Source organism: Crinia signifera, chromosome 1, assembly GCF_055691185.1.
Source record: "Crinia signifera chromosome 1, ASM5569118v1, whole genome shotgun sequence".
Lineage (NCBI taxonomy): Eukaryota > Metazoa > Chordata > Amphibia > Anura > Myobatrachidae > Crinia > Crinia signifera.
The window spans coordinates 439,669,365-439,684,524 of NC_139217.1; the positions used below are offsets into that span (position 1 = coordinate 439,669,365).

A 15,160-nucleotide genomic window follows, 5' to 3' on the forward strand; every position below is an offset into this window, starting at 1 on the left:
CTCAATGTTAATAGATGTGGCCTCCCTGCGGTATTTTGTCCCCAGGTGGGAGTTGCTTGTGCTGCCTCAGGTAAATCTCCTTCAGCCAAAGGGGGTGTGCCCGAGCTGCGGCCCTCCTGAGCCCTAGTCCAACTCATACTTACCTGGCAGGGGAGATACCATGATCACGAAGGTGGTTCTCCCAGGGTGAGGCTCATCCATTGCACTCCGGGTGTGTTGACCCCTGCGATTTCCCCAAATGCGTTCGCGCTTTCCGCTGATCAGCTCTGGTAAAAGTCAGCCCTTTGTACATAGTACCTCCATTAGGCTTGCTTTCCATCCTTTCATCACTCTTAGCCCTGCCCACGCGCCCCTTAAGCTGCGCCATTAGCTTACACTCTGTGTTCTGCTCTGATCTCTACTGCTGTGTGCTGGCTGCATATGCTTCCTTGTTTTTACTTTGCTTGTGCCTTGTAGTGTGCTTTGCATATACAACCAGTAGAGGTCGCTGCAGGACCCACACTCACTTGCGTTGCCAAGGAGGCCTCCAGCTGTTGCATGCCGACTGCTTGAATGACAACACAATATGCAAATCCGTGTGCTCTGGGAATGATTTGCACTAGTTGTGGGTATAGTTTGGGGGGATGCGTCAGGAATAGGCACTTTTCCACTTTACCACCTCAATGTTAATAGATGTGGCCTCCCTGCGGTATTTTGTCCCCAGCTGGGAGTCGCTTGTGCTGCCTCAGGTAAATCTCCTTCAGCCAAAGGGGGTGTGCCCGAGCTGCGGCCCTCCTGAGCCCTAGTCCAACTCATACTTACCTGGCAGGGGAGATACCATGATCACGAAGGTGGTTCTCCCAGGGCGAGGCTCATCCATTGCACTCCGGGTGTGTTGACCCCTGCGATTTCCCCAAATGCGGGAAACTCGACTGCATAATTTGTGGTAGTGGGGGACTGCGTTCGCGCTTTCCCCTGATCAGCTCTGGTAAAAGTCAGCCCTTTGTACCTAGTACCTCCATTAGGCTTGCTTTCCTTCCTTCCATCCTTTCATCACTCTTAGCCCTGCCCACGCGCCCCTTAAGCTGCGCCATTAGCTTACACTCTGTGTTCTGCTCTGATCTCTACTGCTGTGTGCTGGCTGCATATGCTTCCTTGTTTTTACTTTGCTTGTGCCTTGTAGTGTGCTTTGCATATACAACCAGTAGAGGTCGCTGCAGGACCCACACTCACTTGCGTTGCCAAGGAGGCCTCCAGCTGTTGCATGCCGACTGCTTGAATGACAACACAATATGCAAATCCGTGTGCTCTGGGAATGATTTGCACTAGTTGTGGGTATAGTTTGGGGGGATGCGTCAGGAATAGGCACTTTTCCACTTTACCACCTCAATGTTAATAGATGTGGCCTCCCTGCGGTATTTTGTCCCCAGCTGGGAGTCGCTTGTGCTGCCTCAGGTAAATCTCCTTCAGCCAAAGGGGGTGTGCCCGAGCTGCGGCCCTCCTGAGCCCTAGTCCAACTCATACTTACCTGGCAGGGGAGATACCATGATCACGAAGGTGGTTCTCCCAGGGCGAGGCTCATCCATTGCACTCCGGGTGTGTTGACCCCTGCGATTTCCCCAAATGCGGGAAACTCGACTGCATAATTTGTGGTAGTGGGGGACTGCGTTCGCGCTTTCCCCTGATCAGCTCTGGTAAAAGTCAGCCCTTTGTACCTAGTACCTCCATTAGGCTTGCTTTCCTTCCTTCCATCCTTTCATCACTCTTAGCCCTGCCCACGCGCCCCTTAAGCTGCGCCATTAGCTTACACTCTGTGTTCTGCTCTGATCTCTACTGCTGTGTGCTGGCTGCATATGCTTCCTTGTTTTTACTTTGCTTGTGCCTTGTAGTGTGCTTTGCATATACAACCAGTAGAGGTCGCTGCAGGACCCACACTCACTTGCGTTGCCAAGGAGGCCTCCAGCTGTTGCATGCCGACTGCTTGAATGACAACACAATATGCAAATCCGTGTGCTCTGGGAATGATTTGCACTAGTTGTGGGTATAGTTTGGGGGGATGCGTCAGGAATAGGCACTTTACCACCTCAATGTTAATAGATGTGGCCTCCCTGCGGTATTTTGTCCCCAGGTGGGAGTCGCTTGTGCTGCCTCAGGTAAATCTCCTTCAGCCAAAGGGGGTGTGCCCGAGCTGCGGCCCTCCTGAGCCCTAATCCAACTCATACTTACCTGGCAGGGGAGATACCATGATCATGAAGGTGGTTCTCCCAGGGCGAGGCTCATCCATTGCACTCCGGGTGTGTTGACCCCTGCGATTTCCCCAAATGCGGGAAACTCGACTGCATAATTTGTGGTAGTGGGGGACTGCGTTCGCGCTTTCCCCTGATCAGCTCTGGTAAAGGTCAGCCCTTTGTACCTAGTACCTCCATTAGGCTTGCTTTCCATCCTTTCATCACTCTTAGCCCTGCCCATGCGCCCCTTAAGCTGCGCCATTAGCTTACACTCTGTGTTCTGCTCTGATCTCTACTGCTGTGTGCTGGCTGCATATGCTTCCTTGTTTTTACTTTGCTTGTGCCTTGTAGTGTGCTTTGCATATACAACCAGTAGAGGTCGCTGCAGGACCCACACTCACTTGCGTTGCCAAGGAGGCCTTTAGCTGTTGCATGCCGACTGCTTGAATGACAACACAATATGCAAATCCGTGTGCTCTGAGAATGATTTGCACTAGTTGTGGGTATAGTTTGGAAGGATGCGTCAGGAATAGGCACTTTACCACCTCAATGTTAATATATGTGGCCTCCCTGCGGTATTTTGTCCCCAGGTGGGAGTCGCTTGTGCTGCCTCAGGTAAATCTCCTTCAGCCAAAGGGGGTGTGCCCGAGCTGCGGCCCTCCTGAGCCCTAGTCCAACTCATACTTACCTGGCAGGGGAGATACCATGATCACGAAGGTGGTTCTCCCAGGGCGAGGCTCATCCATGGCACTCCGGGTGTGTTGACCCCTGCGATTTCCCCAAATGCGGGAAACTCGACTGCATAATTTGTGGTAGTGGGGGACTGCGTTCGCGCTTTCCCCTGATCAGCTCTGGTAAAAGTCAGCCCTTTGTACCTAGTACCTCCATTAGGCTTGCTTTCCTTCCTTCCATCCTTTCATCACTCTTAGCCCTGCCCACGCGCCCCTTAAGCTGCGCCATTAGCTTACACTCTGTGTTCTGCTCTGATCTCTACTGCTGTGTGCTGGCTGCATATGCTTCCTTGTTTTTACTTTGCTTGTGCCTTGTAGTGTGCTTTGCATATACAACCAGTAGAGGTCGCTGCAGGACCCACACTCACTTGCGTTGCCAAGGAGGCCTCCAGCTGTTGCATGCCGACTGCTTGAATGACAACACAATATGCAAATCCGTGTGCTCTGGGAATGATTTGCACTAGTTGTGGGTATAGTTTGGGGGGATGCGTCAGGAATAGGCACTTTTCCACTTTACCACCTCAATGTTAATAGATGTGGCCTCCCTGCGGTATTTTGTCCCCAGGTGGGAGTCGCTTGTGCTGCCTCAGGTAAATCTCCTTCAGCCAAAGGGGGTGTGCCCGAGCTGCGGCCCTCCTGAGCCCTAGTCCAACTCATACTTACCTGGCAGGGGAGATACCATGATCACGAAGGTGGTTCTCCCAGGGCGAGTCTCATCCATTGCACTCTGGGTGTGTTGACCCCTGCGATTTCCCCAAATGCGGGAAACTCGACTGCATAATTTGTGGTAGTGGGGGACTGCGTTCGCGCTTTCCCCTGATCAGCTCTGGTAAAAGTCAGCCCTTTGTACCTAGTACCTCCATTAGGCTTGCTTTCCTTCCTTCCATCCTTTCATCACTCTTAGCCCTGCCCACGCGCCCCTTAAGCTGCGCCATTAGCTTACACTCTGTGTTCTGCTCTGATCTCTACTGCTGTGTGCTGGCTGCATATGCTTCCTTGTTTTTACTTTGCTTGTGCCTTGTAGTGTGCTTTGCATATACAACCAGTAGAGGTCGCTGCAGGACCCACACTCACTTGCGTTGCCAAGGAGGCCTCCAGCTGTTGCATGCCGACTGCTTGAATGACAACACAATATGCAAATCCGTGTGCTCTGGGAATGATTTGCACTAGTTGTGGGTATAGTTTGGGGGGATGCGTCAGGAATAGGCACTTTACCACCTCAATGTTAATAGATGTGGCCTCCTTGCGGTATTTTGTCCCCAGGTGGGAGTCGCTTGTGCTGCCTCAGGTAAATCTCCTTCAGCCAAAGGGGGTGTGCCCGAGCTGCGGCCCTCCTGAGCCCTAGTCCAACTCATACTTACCTGGCAGGGGAGATACCATGATCACGAAGGTGGTTCTCCCAGGGCGAGGCTCATCCATTGCACTCCGGGTGTGTTGACCCCTGCGATTTCCCCAAATGCGGGAAACTCGACTGCATAATTTGTGGTAGTGGGGGACTGCGTTCGCGCTTTCCCCTGATCAGCTCTGGTAAAAGTCAGCCCTTTGTACCTAGTACCTCCATTAGGCTTGCTTTCCTTCCTTCCATCCTTTCATCACTCTTAGCCCTGCCCACGCGCCCCTTAAGCTGCGCCATTAGCTTACACTCTGTGTTCTGCTCTGATCTCTACTGCTGTGTGCTGGCTGCATATGCTTCCTTGTTTTTACTTTGCTTGTGCCTTGTAGTGTGCTTTGCATATACAACCAGTAGAGGTCGCTGCAGGACCCACACTCACTTGCGTTGCCAAGGAGGCCTCCAGCTGTTGCATGCCGACTGCTTGAATGACAACACAATATGCAAATCCGTGTGCTCTGGGAATGATTTGCACTAGTTGTGGGTATAGTTTGGGGGGATGCGTCAGGAATAGGCACTTTTCCACTTTACCACCTCAATGTTAATAGATGTGGCCTCCCTGCGGTATTTTGTCCCCAGGTGGGAGTCGCTTGTGCTGCCTCAGGTAAATCTCCTTCAGCCAAAGGGGGTGTGCCCGAGCTGCGGCCCTCCTGAGCCCTAGTCCAACTCATACTTACCTGGCAGGGGAGATACCATGATCACGAAGGTGGTTCTCCCAGGGCGAGGCTCATCCATTGCACTCTGGGTGTGTTGACCCCTGCGATTTCCCCAAATGCGGGAAACTCGACTGCATAATTTGTGGTAGTGGGGGACTGCGTTCGCGCTTTCCCCTGATCAGCTCTGGTAAAAGTCAGCCCTTTGTACCTAGTACCTCCATTAGGCTTGCTTTCCTTCCTTCCATCCTTTCATCACTCTTAGCCCTGCCCACGCGCCCCTTAAGCTGCGCCATTAGCTTACACTCTGTGTTCTGCTCTGATCTCTACTGCTGTGTGCTGGCTGCATATGCTTCCTTGTTTTTACTTTGCTTGTGCCTTGTAGTGTGCTTTGCATATACAACCAGTAGAGGTCGCTGCAGGACCCACACTCACTTGCGTTGCCAAGGAGGCCTCCAGCTGTTGCATGCCGACTGCTTGAATGACAACACAATATGCAAATCCGTGTGCTCTGGGAATGATTTGCACTAGTTGTGGGTATAGTTTGGGGGGATGCGTCAGGAATAGGCACTTTACCACCTCAATGTTAATAGATGTGGCCTCCTTGCGGTATTTTGTCCCCAGGTGGGAGTCGCTTGTGCTGCCTCAGGTAAATCTCCTTCAGCCAAAGGGGGTGTGCCCGAGCTGCGGCCCTCCTGAGCCCTAGTCCAACACATACTTACCTGGCAGGGGAGATACCATGATCACGAAGGTGGTTCTCCCAGGGCGAGGCTCATCCATTGCACTCCGGGTGTGTTGACCCCTGCGATTTCCCCAAATGCGGGAAACTCGACTGCATAATTTGTGGTAGTGGGGGACTGCGTTCGCGCTTTCCCCTGATCAGCTCTGGTAAAAGTCAGCCCTTTGTACCTAGTATCTCCATTAGGCTTGCCTTCCTTCCATCCTTTCATCACTCTTAGCCCTGCCCACGCGCCCCTTAAGCTGCGCCATTAGCTTACACTCTGTGTTCTGCTCTGATCTCTACTGCTGTGTGCTGGCTGCATATGCTTCCTTGTTTTTACTTTGCTTGTGCCTTGTAGTGTGCTTTGCATATACAACCAGTAGAGGTCGCTGCAGGACCCACACTCACTTGCGTTGCCAAGGAGGCCTCCAGCTGTTGCATGCCGACTGCTTGAATGACAACACAATATGCAAATCCGTGTGCTCTGGGAATGATTTGCACTAGTTGTGGGTATAGTTTGGGGGGATGCGTCAGGAATAGGCACTTTTCCACTTTACCACCTCAATGTTAATAGATGTGGCCTCCCTGCGGTATTTTGTCCCCAGGTGGGAGTCGCTTGTGCTGCCTCAGGTAAATCTCCTTCAGTCAAAGGGGGTGTGCCCGAGCTGCGGCCCTCCTGAGCCCTAGTCCAACTCATACTTACCTGGCAGGGGAGATACCATGATCACGAAGGTGGTTCTCCCAGGGCGAGGCTCATCCATTGCACTCCGGGTGTGTTGACCCCTGCGATTTCCCCAAATGCGGGAAACTCAACTGCATAATTTGTGGTAGTGGGGGACTGCGTTCGCGCTTTCCCCTGATCAGCTCTGGTAAAAGTCAGCCCTTTGTACCTAGTACCTCCATTAGGCTTGCTTTCCTTCCTTCCATCCTTTCATCACTCTTAGCCCTGCCCATGCGCCCCTTAAGCTGCGCCATTAGCTTACACTCTGTGTTCTGCTCTGATCTCTACTGCTGTGTGCTGGCTGCATATGCTTCCTTGTTTTTACTTTGCTTGTGCCTTGTAGTGTGCTTTGCATATACAACCAGTAGAGGTCGCTGCAGGACCCACACTCACTTGCGTTGCCAAGGAGGCCTCCAGCTGTTGCATGCCGACTGCTTGAATGACAACACAATATGCAAATCCGTGTGCTCTGGGAATGATTTGCACTAGTTGTGGGTATAGTTTGGGGGGATGCGTCAGGAATAGGCACTTTACCACCTCAATGTTAATAGATGTGGCCTCCTTGCGGTATTTTGTCCCCAGGTGGGAGTCGCTTGTGCTGCCTCAGGTAAATCTCCTTCAGCCAAAGGGGGTGTGCCCGAGCTGCGGCCCTCCTGAGCCCTAGTCCAACTCATACTTACCTGGCAGGGGAGATACCATGACCACGAAGGTGGTGCTCCCAGGGCGAGGCTCATCCATTGCACTCCGGGTGTGTTGACCCCTGCGATTTCCCCAAATGCGGGAAACTCGACTGCATAATTTGTGGTAGTGGGGGACTGTGTTCGCGCTTTCCCCTGATCAGCTCTGGTAAAAGTCAGCCCTTTGTACCTAGTACCTTCATTAGGCTTGCTTTCCTTCCTTCCATCCTTTCATCACTCTTAGCCCTGCCCACGCGCCCCTTAAGCTGCGCCATTAGCTTACACTCTGTGTTCTGCTCTGATCTCTACTGCTGTGTGCTGGCTGCATATGCTTCCTTGTTTTTACTTTGCTTGTGCCTTGTAGTGTGCTTTGCATATACAACCAGTAGAGGTCGCTGCAGGACCCACACTCACTTGCGTTGCCAAGGAGGCCTCCAGCTGTTGCATGCCGACTGCTTGAATGACAACACAATATGCAAATCCGTGTGCTCTGGGAATGATTTGCACTAGTTGTGGGTATAGTTTGGGGGGATGCGTCAGGAATAGGCACTTTACCACCTCAATGTTAATAGATGTGGCCTCCTTGCGGTATTTTGTCCCCAGGTGGGAGTCGCTTGTGCTGCCTCAGGTAAATCTCCTTCAGCCAAAGGGGGTGTGCCCGAGCTGCGGCCCTCCTGAGCCCTAGTCCAACACATACTTACCTGGCAGGGGAGATACCATGATCACGAAGGTGGTTCTCCCAGGGTGAGGCTCATCCATTGCACTCCGGGTGTGTTGACCCCTGCGATTTCCCCAAATGCGGGAAACTCGACTGCATAATTTGTGGTAGTGGGGGACTGCGTTCGCGCTTTCCCCTGATCAGCTCTGGTAAAAGTCAGCCCTTTGTACCTAGTATCTCCATTAGGCTTGCCTTCCTTCCATCCTTTCATCACTCTTAGCCCTGCCCACGCGCCCCTTAAGCTGCGCCATTAGCTTACACTCTGTGTTCTGCTCTGATCTCTACTGCTGTGTGCTGGCTGCATATGCTTCCTTGTTTTTACTTTGCTTGTGCCTTGTAGTGTGCTTTGCATATACAACCAGTAGAGGTCGCTGCAGGACCCACACTCACTTGCGTTGCCAAGGAGGCCTCCAGCTGTTGCATGCCGACTGCTTGAATGACAACACAATATGCAAATCCGTGTGCTCTGGGAATGATTTGCACTAGTTGTGGGTATAGTTTGGGGGGATGCGTCAGGAATAGGCACTTTTCCACTTTACCACCTCAATGTTAATAGATGTGGCCTCCCTGCGGTATTTTGTCCCCAGGTGGGAGTCGCTTGTGCTGCCTCAGGTAAATCTCCTTCAGTCAAAGGGGGTGTGCCCGAGCTGCGGCCCTCCTGAGCCCTAGTCCAACTCATACTTACCTGGCAGGGGAGATACCATGATCACGAAGGTGGTTCTCCCAGGGCGAGGCTTATCCATTGCACTCCGGGTGTGTTGACCCCTGCGATTTCCCCAAATGCGGGAAACTCGACTGCATAATTTGTGGTAGTGGGGGACTGTGTTCGCGCTTTCCCCTGATCAGCTCTGGTAAAAGTCAGCCCTTTGTACCTAGTACCTCCATTAGGCTTGCTTTCCTTCCTTCCATCCTTTCATCACTCTTAGCCCTGCCCACGCGCCCCTTAAGCTGCGCCATTAGCTTACACTCTGTGTTCTGCTCTGATCTCTACTGCTGTGTGCTGGCTGCATATGCTTCCTTGTTTTTACTTTGCTTGTGCCTTGCAGTGTGCTTTGCATATACAACCAGTAGAGGTCGCTGCAGGACCCACACTCACTTGCGTTGCCAAGGAGGCCTCCAGCTGTTGCATGCCGACTGCTTGAATGACAACACAATATGCAAATCCGTGTGCTCTGAGAATGATTTGCACTAGTTGTGGGTATAGTTTGGAAGGATGCGTCAGGAATAGGCACTTTACCACCTCAATGTTAATAGATGTGGCCTCCCTGCGGTATTTTGTCCCCAGGTGGGAGTCGCTTGTGCTGCCTCAGGTAAATCTCCTTCAGCCAAAGGGGGTGTGCCCGAGCTGCGGCCCTCCTGAGCCCTAGTCCAACTCATACTTACTTGGCAGGGGAGATACCATGATCATGAAGGTGGTTCTCCCAGGGCGAGGCTCATCCATTGCACTCCGGGTGTGTTGACCCCTGCGATTTCCCCAAATGCGGGAAACTCGACTGCATAATTTGTGGTAGTGGGGGACTGCGTTCGCGCTTTCCCCTGATCAGCTCTGGTAAAAGTCAGCCCTTTGTACCTAGTACCTCCATTAGGCTTGCTTTCCTTCCTTCCATCCTTTCATCACTCTTAGCCCTGCCCATGCGCCCCTTAAGCTGCGCCATTAGCTTACACTCTGTGTTCTGCTCTGATCTCTACTGCTGTGTGCTGGCTGCATATGCTTCCTTGTTTTTACTTTGCTTGTGCCTTGTAGTGTGCTTTGCATATACAACCAGTAAAGGTCGCTGCAGGACCCACACTCACTTGCGTTGCCAAGGAGGCCTCCAGCTGTTGCATGCCGACTGCTTGAATGACAACACAATATGCAAATCCGTGTGCTCTGGGAATGATTTGCACTAGTTGTGGGTATAGTTTGGGGGGATGCGTCAGGAATAGGCACTTTTCCACTTTACCACCTCAATGTTAATAGATGTGGCTTCCCTGCGGTATTTTGTCCCCAGGTGGGAGTCGCTTGTGCTGCCTCAGGTAAATCTCCTTCAGCCAAAGGGGGTGTGCCCGAGCTGCGGCCCTCCTGAGCCCTAGTCCAACTCATACTTACCTGGCAGGGGAGATACCATGATCACGAAGGTGGTTCTCCCAGGGCGAGGCTCATCCATTGCACTCCGGGTGTGTTGACCCCTGCGATTTCCCCAAATGCGGGAAACTCAACTGCATAATTTGTGGTAGTGGGGGACTGCGTTCGCGCTTTCCCCTGATCAGCTCTGGTAAAAGTCAGCCCTTTGTACCTAGTACCTCCATTAGGCTTGCTTTCCTTCCTTCCATCCTTTCATCACTCTTAGCCCTGCCCACGCGCCCCTTAAGCTGCGCCATTAGCTTACACTCTGTGTTCTGCTCTGATCTCTACTGCTGTGTGCTGGCTGCATATGCTTCCTTGTTTTTACTTTGCTTGTGCCTTGTAGTGTGCTTTGCATATACAACCAGTAGAGGTCGCTGCAGGACCCACACTCACTTGCGTTGCCAAGGAGGCCTCCAGCTGTTGCATGCCGACTGCTTGAATGACAACACAATATGCAAATCCGTGTGCTCTGGGAATGATTTGCACTAGTTGTGGGTATAGTTTGGGGGGATGCGTCAGGAATAGGCACTTTACCACCTCAATGTTAATAGATGTGGCCTCCTTGCGGTATTTTGTCCCCAGGTGGGAGTCGCTTGTGCTGCCTCAGGTAAATCTCCTTCAGCCAAAGGGGGTGTGCCCGAGCTGCGGCCCTCCTGAGCCCTAGTCCAACTCATACTTACCTGGCAGGGGAGATACCATGATCACGAAGGTGGTTCTCCCAGGGCGAGGCTCATCCATTGCACTCCGGGTGTGTTGACCCCTGCGATTTCCCCAAATGCGGGAAACTCGACTGCATAATTTGTGGTAGTGGGGGACTGCGTTCGCGCTTTCCCCTGATCAGCTCTGGTAAAAGTCAGCCCTTTGTACCTAGTACCTCCATTAGGCTTGCTTTCCTTCCTTCCATCCTTTCATCACTCTTAGCCCTGCCCACGCGCCCCTTAAGCTGCGCCATTAGCTTACACTCTGTGTTCTGCTCTGATCTCTACTGCTGTGTGCTGGCTGCATATGCTTCCTTGTTTTTACTTTGCTTGTGCCTTGTAGTGTGCTTTGCATATACAACCAGTAGAGGTCGCTGCAGGACCCACACTCACTTGCGTTGCCAAGGAGGCCTCCAGCTGTTGCATGCCGACTGCTTGAATGACAACACAATATGCAAATCCGTGTGCTCTGGGAATGATTTGCACTAGTTGTGGGTATAGTTTGGGGGGATGCGTCAGGAATAGGCACTTTTCCACTTTACCACCTCAATGTTAATAGATGTGGCTTCCCTGCGGTATTTTGTCCCCAGGTGGGAGTCGCTTGTGCTGCCTCAGGTAAATCTCCTTCAGCCAAAGGGGGTGTGCCCGAGCTGCGGCCCTCCTGAGCCCTAGTCCAACTCATACTTACCTGGCAGGGGAGATACCATGATCACGAAGGTGGTTCTCCCAGGGCGAGGCTCATCCATTGCACTCCGGGTGTGTTGACCCCTGCGATTTCCCCAAATGCGGGAAACTCAACTGCATAATTTGTGGTAGTGGGGGACTGCGTTCGCGCTTTCCCCTGATCAGCTCTGGTAAAAGTCAGCCCTTTGTACCTAGTACCTCCATTAGGCTTGCTTTCCTTCCTTCCATCCTTTCATCACTCTTAGCCCTGCCCACGCGCCCCTTAAGCTGCGCCATTAGCTTACACTCTGTGTTCTGCTCTGATCTCTACTGCTGTGTGCTGGCTGCATATGCTTCCTTGTTTTTACTTTGCTTGTGCCTTGTAGTGTGCTTTGCATATACAACCAGTAGAGGTCGCTGCAGGACCCACACTCACTTGCGTTGCCAAGGAGGCCTCCAGCTGTTGCATGCCGACTGCTTGAATGACAACACAATATGCAAATCCGTGTGCTCTGGGAATGATTTGCACTAGTTGTGGGTATAGTTTGGGGGGATGCGTCAGGAATAGGCACTTTACCACCTCAATGTTAATAGATGTGGCCTCCTTGCGGTATTTTGTCCCCAGGTGGGAGTCGCTTGTGCTGCCTCAGGTAAATCTCCTTCAGCCAAAGGGGGTGTGCCCGAGCTGCGGCCCTCCTGAGCCCTAGTCCAACTCATACTTACCTGGCAGGGGAGATACCATGATCACGAAGGTGGTTCTCCCAGGGCGAGGCTCATCCATTGTACTCCGGGTGTGTTGACCCCTGCGATTTCCCCAAATGCGGGAAACTCGACTGCATAATTTGTGGTAGTGGGGGACTGCGTTCGCGCTTTCCCCTGATCAGCTCTGGTAAAAGTCAGCCCTTTGTACCTAGTACCTCCATTAGGCTTGCTTTCCTTCCTTCCATCCTTTCATCACTCTTAGCCCTGCCCACGCGCCCCTTAAGCTGCGCCATTAGCTTACACTCTGTGTTCTGCTCTGATCTCTACTGCTGTGTGCTGGCTGCATATGCTTCCTTGTTTTTACTTTGCTTGTGCCTTGTAGTGTGCTTTGCATATACAACCAGTAGAGGTCGCTGCAGGACCCACACTCACTTGCGTTGCCAAGGAGGCCTCCAGCTGTTGCATGCCGACTGCTTGAATGACAACACAATATGCAAATCCGTGTGCTCTGGGAATGATTTGCACTAGTTGTGGGTATAGTTTGGGGGGATGCGTCAGGAATAGGCACTTTACCACCTCAATGTTAATAGATGTGGCCTCCTTGCGGTATTTTGTCCCCAGGTGGGAGTCGCTTGTGCTGCCTCAGGTAAATCTCCTTCAGCCAAAGGGGGTGTGCCCGAGCTGCGGCCCTCCTGAGCCCTAGTCCAACTCATACTTACCTGGCAGGGGAGATACCATGATCACGAAGGTGGTTCTCCCAGGGCGAGGCTCATCAATTGCACTCCGGGTGTGTTGACCCCTGCGATTTCCCCAAATGCGGGAAACTCGACTGCATAATTTGTGGTAGTGGGGGACTGCGTTCGCGCTTTCCCCTGATCAGCTCTGGTAAAGGTCAGCCCTTTGTACCTAGTACCTCCATTAGGCTTGCTTTCCTTCCTTCCATCCATCCTTTCATCACTCTTAGCCCTGCCCACGCGCCCCTTAAGCTGCGCCATTAGCTTACACTCTGTGTTCTGCTCTGATCTCTACTGCTGTGTGCTGGCTGCATATGCTTCCTTGTTTTTACTTTGCTTGTGCCTTGTAGTGTGCTTTGCATATACAACCAGTAGAGGTCGCTGCAGGACCCACACTCACTTGCGTTGCCAAGGAGGCCTCCAGCTGTTGCATGCCGACTGCTTGAATGACAACACAATATGCAAATCCGTGTGCTCTGGGAATGATTTGCACTAGTTGTGGGTATAGTTTGGGGGGATGCGTCAGGAATAGGCACTTTACCACCTCAATGTTAATAGATGTGGCCTCCTTGCGGTATTTTGTCCCCAGGTGGGAGTCGCTTGTGCTGCCTCAGGTAAATCTCCTTCAGCCAAAGGGGGTGTGCCCGAGCTGCGGCCCTCCTGAGCCCTAGTCCAACTCATACTTACCTGGCAGGGGAGATACCATGATCACGAAGGTGGTTCTCCCAGGGCGAGGCTCATCCATTGCACTCCGGGTGTGTTGACCCCTGCGATTTCCCCAAATGCGGGAAACTCGACTGCATAATTTGTGGTAGTGGGGGACTGCGTTCGCGCTTTCCCCTGATCAGCTCTGGTAAAAGTCAGCCCTTTGTACCTAGTACCTCCATTAGGCTTGCTTTCCTTCCTTCTATCCTTTCATCACTCTTAGCCCTGCCCATGCGCCCCTTAAGCTGCGCCATTAGCTTACACTCTGTGTTCTGCTCTGATCTCTACTGCTGTGTGCTGGCTGCATATGCTTCCTTGTTTTTACTTTGCTTGTGCCTTGTAGTGTGCTTTGCATATACAACCAGTAGAGGTCGCTGCAGGACCCACACTCACTTGCGTTGCCAAGGAGGCCTCCAGCTGTTGCATGCCGACTGCTTGAATGACAACACAATATGCAAATCCGTGTGCTCTGGGAATGATTTGCACTAGTTGTGGGTATAGTTTGGGGGGATGCGTCAGGAATAGGCACTTTACCACCTCAATGTTAATAGATGTGGCCTCCTTGCGGTATTTTGTCCCCAGGTGGGAGTCGCTTGTGCTGCCTCAGGTAAATCTCCTTCAGCCAAAGGGGGTGTGCCCGAGCTGCGGCCCTCCTGAGCCCTAGTCCAACTCATACTTACCTGGCAGGGGAGATACCATGATCACGAAGGTGGTTCTCCCAGGGCGAGGCTCATCCATTGCACTCCGGGTGTGTTGACCCCTGCGATTTCCCCAAATGCGGGAAACTCGACTGCATAATTTGTGGTAGTGGGGGACTGCGTTCGCGCTTTCCCCTGATCAGCTCTGGTAAAAGTCAATCTTTGTACCTAGTACCTCCATTAGGCTTGCTTTCCTTCCTTCCATCCTTTCATCACTCTTAGCCCTGCCCACGCGCCCCTTAAGCTGCGCCATTAGCTTACACTCTGTGTTCTGCTCTGATCTCTACTGCTGTGTGCTGGCTGCATATGCTTCCTTGTTTTTACTTTGCTTGTGCCTTGTAGTGTGCTTTGCATATACAACCAGTAGAGGTCGCTGCAGGACCCACACTCACTTGCGTTGCCAAGGAGGCCTCCAGCTGTTGCATGCCGACTGCTTGAATGACAACACAATATGCAAATCCGTGTGCTCTGGGAATGATTTGCACTAGTTGTGGGTATAGTTTGGGGGGATGCGTCAGGAATAGGCACTTTACCACCTCAATGTTAATAGATGTGGCCTCCTTGCGGTATTTTGTCCCCAGGTGGGAGTCGCTTGTGCTGCCTCAGGTAAATCTCCTTCAGCCAAAGGGGGTGTGCCCGAGCTGCGGCCCTCCTGAGCCCTAGTCCAACTCATACTTACCTGGCAGGGGAGATACCATGATCACGAAGGTGGTTCTCCCAGGGCGAGGCTCATCCATTGCACTCCGGGTGTGTTGACCCCTGCGATTTCCCCAAATGCGGGAAACTCAACTGCATAATTTGTGGTAGTGGGGGACTGCGTTCGCGCTTTCCCCTGATCAGCTCTGGTAAAAGTCAGCCCTTTGTACCTAGTACCTCCATTAGGCTTGCTTTCCTTCCTTCCATCCTTTCATCACTCTTAGCCCTGCCCACGCGCCCCTTAAGCTGCGCCATTAGCTTACACTCTGTGTTCTGCTCTGATCTCTACTGCTGTGTGCTGGCTGCATATGCTTCCTTGTTTTTACTTTGCTTGTGCCT

At 52.4% G+C, this 15,160-nt stretch overlaps 21 non-coding genes and 1 pseudogene across 21 annotated transcripts; all 22 read left to right on the forward strand.

The window, feature by feature from the left end:
- The first annotated feature begins 135 nt into the window (after positions 1-135).
- On the forward strand, positions 136-290 carry LOC146045000 (U1 spliceosomal RNA; annotated as a pseudogene).
- A 503-nt stretch (positions 291-793) lies between these two features.
- LOC146041711 (U1 spliceosomal RNA) lies at positions 794-957 on the forward strand. The gene has a single exon (XR_014463562.1). It is a non-coding gene; the product is annotated as a U1 spliceosomal RNA (small nuclear RNA).
- Positions 958-1,499: 542 nt separating this feature from the next.
- Positions 1,500-1,663, forward strand: LOC146041718 (U1 spliceosomal RNA). The gene has a single exon (XR_014463564.1). It is a non-coding gene; the product is annotated as a U1 spliceosomal RNA (small nuclear RNA).
- Positions 1,664-2,197: 534 nt separating this feature from the next.
- Positions 2,198-2,361, forward strand: LOC146041671 (U1 spliceosomal RNA). Its single transcript, XR_014463537.1, has one exon. It is a non-coding gene; the product is annotated as a U1 spliceosomal RNA (small nuclear RNA).
- Positions 2,362-2,887: 526 nt separating this feature from the next.
- On the forward strand, positions 2,888-3,051 carry LOC146043722 (U1 spliceosomal RNA). Its single transcript, XR_014464719.1, has one exon. It is a non-coding gene; the product is annotated as a U1 spliceosomal RNA (small nuclear RNA).
- Positions 3,052-3,593: 542 nt separating this feature from the next.
- On the forward strand, positions 3,594-3,757 carry LOC146042589 (U1 spliceosomal RNA). The gene has a single exon (XR_014463929.1). It is a non-coding gene; the product is annotated as a U1 spliceosomal RNA (small nuclear RNA).
- A 534-nt stretch (positions 3,758-4,291) lies between these two features.
- Positions 4,292-4,455, forward strand: LOC146041724 (U1 spliceosomal RNA). The gene has a single exon (XR_014463566.1). It is a non-coding gene; the product is annotated as a U1 spliceosomal RNA (small nuclear RNA).
- A 542-nt stretch (positions 4,456-4,997) lies between these two features.
- LOC146042449 (U1 spliceosomal RNA) lies at positions 4,998-5,161 on the forward strand. Its single transcript, XR_014463877.1, has one exon. It is a non-coding gene; the product is annotated as a U1 spliceosomal RNA (small nuclear RNA).
- Positions 5,162-5,695: 534 nt separating this feature from the next.
- LOC146041732 (U1 spliceosomal RNA) lies at positions 5,696-5,859 on the forward strand. The gene has a single exon (XR_014463567.1). It is a non-coding gene; the product is annotated as a U1 spliceosomal RNA (small nuclear RNA).
- Positions 5,860-6,397: 538 nt separating this feature from the next.
- LOC146043645 (U1 spliceosomal RNA) lies at positions 6,398-6,561 on the forward strand. Its single transcript, XR_014464642.1, has one exon. It is a non-coding gene; the product is annotated as a U1 spliceosomal RNA (small nuclear RNA).
- Positions 6,562-7,095: 534 nt separating this feature from the next.
- LOC146044360 (U1 spliceosomal RNA) lies at positions 7,096-7,259 on the forward strand. Its single transcript, XR_014464875.1, has one exon. It is a non-coding gene; the product is annotated as a U1 spliceosomal RNA (small nuclear RNA).
- A 534-nt stretch (positions 7,260-7,793) lies between these two features.
- LOC146041621 (U1 spliceosomal RNA) lies at positions 7,794-7,957 on the forward strand. Its single transcript, XR_014463517.1, has one exon. It is a non-coding gene; the product is annotated as a U1 spliceosomal RNA (small nuclear RNA).
- Positions 7,958-8,495: 538 nt separating this feature from the next.
- On the forward strand, positions 8,496-8,659 carry LOC146043324 (U1 spliceosomal RNA). The gene has a single exon (XR_014464323.1). It is a non-coding gene; the product is annotated as a U1 spliceosomal RNA (small nuclear RNA).
- Positions 8,660-9,193: 534 nt separating this feature from the next.
- LOC146042594 (U1 spliceosomal RNA) lies at positions 9,194-9,357 on the forward strand. Its single transcript, XR_014463940.1, has one exon. It is a non-coding gene; the product is annotated as a U1 spliceosomal RNA (small nuclear RNA).
- A 542-nt stretch (positions 9,358-9,899) lies between these two features.
- Positions 9,900-10,063, forward strand: LOC146043656 (U1 spliceosomal RNA). Its single transcript, XR_014464653.1, has one exon. It is a non-coding gene; the product is annotated as a U1 spliceosomal RNA (small nuclear RNA).
- Positions 10,064-10,597: 534 nt separating this feature from the next.
- On the forward strand, positions 10,598-10,761 carry LOC146041740 (U1 spliceosomal RNA). The gene has a single exon (XR_014463572.1). It is a non-coding gene; the product is annotated as a U1 spliceosomal RNA (small nuclear RNA).
- A 542-nt stretch (positions 10,762-11,303) lies between these two features.
- LOC146043667 (U1 spliceosomal RNA) lies at positions 11,304-11,467 on the forward strand. The gene has a single exon (XR_014464664.1). It is a non-coding gene; the product is annotated as a U1 spliceosomal RNA (small nuclear RNA).
- Positions 11,468-12,001: 534 nt separating this feature from the next.
- LOC146042616 (U1 spliceosomal RNA) lies at positions 12,002-12,165 on the forward strand. Its single transcript, XR_014463945.1, has one exon. It is a non-coding gene; the product is annotated as a U1 spliceosomal RNA (small nuclear RNA).
- A 534-nt stretch (positions 12,166-12,699) lies between these two features.
- On the forward strand, positions 12,700-12,863 carry LOC146044173 (U1 spliceosomal RNA). Its single transcript, XR_014464840.1, has one exon. It is a non-coding gene; the product is annotated as a U1 spliceosomal RNA (small nuclear RNA).
- A 538-nt stretch (positions 12,864-13,401) lies between these two features.
- LOC146041748 (U1 spliceosomal RNA) lies at positions 13,402-13,565 on the forward strand. The gene has a single exon (XR_014463575.1). It is a non-coding gene; the product is annotated as a U1 spliceosomal RNA (small nuclear RNA).
- A 534-nt stretch (positions 13,566-14,099) lies between these two features.
- Positions 14,100-14,263, forward strand: LOC146041762 (U1 spliceosomal RNA). The gene has a single exon (XR_014463582.1). It is a non-coding gene; the product is annotated as a U1 spliceosomal RNA (small nuclear RNA).
- Positions 14,264-14,796: 533 nt separating this feature from the next.
- Positions 14,797-14,960, forward strand: LOC146043678 (U1 spliceosomal RNA). The gene has a single exon (XR_014464675.1). It is a non-coding gene; the product is annotated as a U1 spliceosomal RNA (small nuclear RNA).
- Positions 14,961-15,160: the final 200 nt, after the last annotated feature.